This window comes from Cherax quadricarinatus, chromosome 9, assembly GCF_038502225.1.
Source record: "Cherax quadricarinatus isolate ZL_2023a chromosome 9, ASM3850222v1, whole genome shotgun sequence".
Lineage (NCBI taxonomy): Eukaryota > Metazoa > Arthropoda > Malacostraca > Decapoda > Parastacidae > Cherax > Cherax quadricarinatus.
In genome coordinates this window covers 61,681,983-61,687,982 of record NC_091300.1, presented here as the reverse complement: position 1 = coordinate 61,687,982, position 6,000 = coordinate 61,681,983, and positions in this window count along the sequence as shown.

Genomic DNA, 6,000 nt, shown 5'->3' with positions numbered 1-6,000 from the left:
GCCACAAGATAGCAGACCGTGCTTCAACCAGCTCTAGAATGGGAATGACAAGGGCAGACAGGAGAGCGGTACCCACATAACCTCTGCGATTGCCAAAACCATCTTCTTATTGGCTAGAACCTGGTCACTAGTTGAACGACGGGGCCCCATCACCAACTCTTAGCAACCTGGTTCGCTGGTTGGGGGAGATAGCCTGTAAATGAGGGTGTGTACGTGCGCCGAATAAAGGTTACGTACTCTTTGCATGCCACACCCCCACCCCGAGAAGGCTCAGGATTAGGCTGCCACCTCCCAGTGGTAACCGTGCCGCCATGGCACAAAATAATGGGACCGCCTTTCCTCTCCACCATCCAACTCTTTGATAGAGCTCAGCTTTTCTCGTGACCAAAAGCCAAACCCTTAACTTAGAGTGAGACAGCAGTCAGACAGGCTAGCATAGGTCCAAGATACAGGCGGACGGTAGCCCGCATCCCCTCACTAAAAAAAAACCCCACACCAGGGGATAAAAAAAAAGAGCATGAAAAGGGGTTACCACAAATAACATCCTAACCTAAATAATATTATTAGACTCTAGATAAAGAGTCTGCCAACATATTTTCTTTGCCGGCAATATATTTAATAAAAATATTGTAGGGCTGCAGCCTTGAAGACGGATTGTAGAGTGTTGAGCTAACGTCTTCTCCCATCCATCCTTCTTTGAGCACCCGAAGAGGACCTCGTACATTGTGCCCAAAGATCAGCTCAAAAGGACTATACCCTGTAGACTCTTGCACCGTTTCTCGTACTGAGAACAGCAACAAAGGTAGTGATTCATCCCAGTCTGTAGGGAAGTGCATGCAAAAACTTCTCATCATTGTTTTTAATGTCTGGTGGAATCTTTCCAAGGCGCCTTGGGACTGAGGATGATAGGCAGTGGATAAGTTGTGGATTATCCCTAACCTAGTTAATACTTCCCTAAATGCTTTGGCAGTGAAGTTAGTACCTTGATCACTTTGAATAGTTTTAGGAATGCCAAAACAAGAAATGAATTTTGTTAAAGCTTTGAGAATAGCTTTAGTATTAATACTATGCATGGGAATTGCTTCAGGATATCTGGTTACTTTATCCATAATCGTAAATAAATATTGATTTCCAGACTTTGACCTAGGTAGTGGACCTACACAATCTATAATTAAATCTGCAAAAGTTTCTCCATCAGCAGGTATAGGTTGGAGAGGTGCAGGTTTAATGGAATGTCCAGGTTTTCCAACTTGCTGACATTCTCGGCAACACCTAATATGATTCTTCACATCTTTCTTTAATTTTGGCCAATAAAATTCTTTTGTGATTCTATACAAGGTTTTTGTAATTCCTAAGTGACCTCCTAATGACGTATTATGAGCCATATTTAATATTTGAGGTCTATACTTTGTTGGAACCACTAACCTGTCATACAATTGCCGGCCCTCTATCTCCTTACCAGTCTCAGTGCAGATCAAATAATTGTTTTTAACTTCATACTTGACCGGATGACCCAAAGAGGATTTACCCATGGCTGCCTCAAAAGCGAATTTTAAAGAAGGGTCCTTTCGTTGTTCCTCCCGGAAGGACAGTCCCTCGGGCATGGAAACAGAGACATCTGGCAATCCTGCAACCTGGGAATAGGAAGGCTTGATCGGGGTCTGTTCACTTGATTTACGAGGCTCCGGCCGGTGTGCCTCGTAAAACAACGTGGCTATTCCGAGATCGGAGTCGTCCAAGGATAGGTCAACGTTCTCTCCAGACAACCCTTGGGATGTTGCCCGAGTTATGGACAACACCGGAGAAGAATTAATCATTATAGGTTCAGGACACGAACTAACAGTAGTAATGTTATTACCCAGTAATAACACTGCATCTTTCATGGGGAATCCTTTTGAGACACCTACAGTCAAGTACCCAGTGTAATATTTGCACTGTACATAAATTTTATGCAAAGGAACAGAATATATAGCTCCTCCAAAAGCTTCCAATAAAACAGAGGAATTCAAAGAAGTATTGTCTGAAAGGGGTAATATTCCCTCTCTTACAAGTGAGCAATATGCTCCAGTATCTCTAAAGGTCTTTACTTTAGTTGTTTCTGAGTTTTCCTGAAGGGAAATAAGACTTTTGCAATAATAAGGGGCCATACCTTTTTCTACTTCTCTAGGGGACATGTTACTAGGGATATTAGAGATTTTCCCAATGGGTTGGGGTTTATGGGGGCAGTTGGAACTGATGTGACCTACTTTATTGCACCTGAAGCAGACGACAGGCTTGCCCTTTACTCCCTGTTGACGTTGCAAATGGTGTCGTTCTGGCTGGTGTCTCTCTGGATACTGTTGTCGAGATGCACCATGAGTAGTTTGCCTCTCCGCAGGTGGACCATATGTTGAGAAGCGTGGCTCACCAGGTGACTTGGTTGGCTGACGTAGACGTTCTCCCTCCGGCTGGCACTTCATTCTCCAAGGTTGACGATCTCTGCCGATGCCAGGCTGTTGAAAAGAGAGACGGGACCGCTCGGACAAGGAGCGGTTAGTTTCGAAGGTATCAGCCAACCTGGCTGCCTCCAATGCAGTGGTTAAGTCACGATCCTGCAGAAAGACTCGAACCTCTGGTCCCACAGACTCCAGTAGGTTATCAATCAGAATAAGCTGCACCAGATCCTCAAAGGTAGAGACACCACTTGCTTTATACCAGCTGGTAAAAGCTTTGGTTTGCTGTCTCACAAAGTCGACTAGGGATTGACCAAGCTGTCGTCTGCCCAATTTGAAACTCTTGCGGTATTTGGCTGGGATACACGTATATGCTCCCAACACTGTGGTCTTCACTACTTGATAATCAGAAAATTCAGCGTCATTTAATACTGACGTAAATTCCTGTGCCTTACCCGATAATGCTGTATGAACCAACGATGCCCAATGCTGTTCCGGCCACCTCAAGGCTCGAGCCTGATTTTCGAAGCTTTCGAAAAATTGCTCTGGTTCGGCCTCATTGAAGCGGGGAACAAACTGTACTGCTTTCTGTAAACTAAAATTATTTACAGAATGCGAAAACTGCCTCCTTTCTCTTTCCCTATCAAATTCTTCCCTTGCGAATGCTCTCTGTTCCCTAGTTTGCTCAAGATTGATTTTTGCCAGCTCAAGTGCCAACGACGCTGATTCACCCTGAGACAACCCAGCTGCACTATACTGACCATTTTGCTCCGTAGGTGTATCATCTTCCTCCTGCGAGAACATAGTAGTTTTTTCCCTAGCTCCCGTAGAGGGAGGAGTCTGATGTGCCATCTCTTCTTCTATAAGTTTGTCAGCAATCAGTGAACGCAGTTGCGCAGCTGTGAGAGTGCGTTTGTATGTAATGCCAATGGAATGAGCAATTTGCCAACAACGCTGTAGGGACAATTTAGGTAGGTTATGCAAAGTATATGTCGACACCAGACGTCTGACTCGTCTAGGTGGCATAAGTTATTCGCTATGCACAGTACGATTGCAGAATACCCCAACGTAACACGTTAATTTGCAGAACACGCTTAGCTATGCACAATACGATTGCAGAATACGCATACAAGCAAAGCTGACTGCAAAATTCTCCACACCGAACAGGCTAGTAACAACTGACACGCAAAATTTGTAAAGCAATGCCAGACAGCAAGCTGCACAATGTTCCTGCTACGAGCTTCACCTTAAGCTCAACCGTTTCTCTAAGTCCAGCTCAAATCCCAGACAGGCCCCCATATTACAACCCAGGATTCCAAATGGCCTGTTACCCCGGGTGTAATGGGAGCAAATAAACACAGTAGAAAAAGTTTAGACTTATATTATCCTTCACCAATTTATAACAGCAATATGTACACTATGTACAGTGATAAGTATAGTGCACTCCACGGTAAGCAAAGCAGAAATAGAAGCCACAAGATAGCAGACCGTGCTTCAACCAGCTCTAGAATGGGAATGACAAGGGCAGACAGGAGAGCGGTACCCACATAACCTCTGCGATTGCCAAAACCATCTTCTTATTGGCTAGAACCTGGTCACTAGTTGAACGACGGGGCCCCATCATCAACTCTTAGCAACCTGGTTCGCTGGTTGGGGGAGATAGCCTGTAAATGAGGGTGTGTACGTGCGCCAAATAAAGGTTACGTACTCTTTGCATGCCACACCTGTACATTGCAGAGTCACTTGTTTGCACAGAACTGCTTAATGCCTCAAATGATGTAGTGGAAGTTTTAGCAGTAAAGGTCGAGAACCAAAACCTAGTCATTGTGGTAGTCTACAAGCCTCCGGATGCAACATCCCAGCAATTCCAGGAACAGCTGTTAAAAATTGACCACTGTCTGGAAAATCTTCCAGCTCCTGCACCCAACATCTTGCTCCTGGGGGATTTCAACTTAAGGCACCTAAAATGGAGGAATATAGCAAATAATATTGTTGCAGTAATAACACCAGGAGGCAGCTCTGATGAAAACTCACACGAGCTTTTAAATCTCTGCACAAAATTCAATTTAAACCAGCAAATAATAGAGCCTACTAGACTGGAGAATACACTAGACCTCATCTTCACTAACAATGATGATCTGATAAGAAATGTCACCATATCAAAAACAATATACTCAGATCACAACATAATTGAGGTTCAGACATGTATGCGTGGAGCCCCAGACCGACAAAATGAGACTAGTCACGAGGGAGCATTCACCAAATTCAACTTCAATAACAAAAACATAAAGTGGGACCAAGTAAACCAAGTCCTAACCGATATAAGCTGGGAAGATATACTAAGCAACACAGACCCCAACTTATGCCTAGAACAGATTAACTCGGTGGCACTCGATGTATGCACAAGGCTTATTCCTCTAAGAAGAAGGAGGAGTAGATGTAAAATAGAAAGAGACAGGCGCTCCCTTTACAGGCGACGGAAAAGAATAACAGAGCGGCTAAAAGAGGTAAATATATCTGAAATGCGTAGGGAGACACTGGTCAGAGAAATAGCAAGCATCGAACTTAAGCTAAAAGAATCCTTTAGGAGTCAGGAATCGCGGGAAGAACTAAAAGCCATAAATGAAATCGAAAGAAACCCAAAGTATTTCTTCTCCTATGCCAAATCAAAATCGAGAACAACGTCCAGTATTGGGCCCCTACTTAAACAAGATGGGTCCTACACAGATGACAGCAAGGAAATGAGTGAGCTACTCAAGTCCCAATATGACTCAGTTTTTAGCAAGCTGCTAACCAGACTGAGAGTCGAAGATCAAAATGAATTTTTTATGAGAGAGCCACAAAATTTGATTAACACAAGCCTATCCGATGTTATCCTGACGCCAAATGACTTCGAACAGGCGATAAATGACATGCCCATGCACTCTGCCCCAGGGCCAGACTCATGGAACTCTGTGTTCATCAAGAACTGCAAGAAGCCCCTATCACGAGCCTTTTCCATCCTATGGAGAGGGAGCATGGACACGGGGGTCGTCCCTCAGTTACTAAAAACAACAGACATAGCCCCACTCCACAAAGGGGGCAGTAAAGCAACAGCAAAGAACTACAGACCAATAGCACTAACATCCCATATCATAAAAATCTTTGAAAGGGTCCTAAGAAGCAAGATCACCACCCATCTAGAAACCCATCAGTTACACAACCCAGGGCAACATGGGTTTAGAACAGGTCGCTCCTGTCTGTCTCAACTATTGGATCACTACGACAAGGTCCTATATGCACTAGAAGACAAAAAGAATGCAGATGTAATATATACAGAATATAATATATACAAAAGCCTTCGACAAGTGTGACCATGGCGTAATAGCGCACAAAATGCGTGCTAAAGGAATAACAGGAAAAGTTGGTCGATGGATCTATAATTTCCTCACTAACAGAACACAGAGAGTAGTCGTCAACAGAGTAAAGTCCGAGGCAGCTACGGTGAAAAGCTCTGTTCCACAAGGCACAGTACTAGCTCCCATCTTGTTCCTCATCCTCATATCCGACATAGACAAGGATGTCAGCC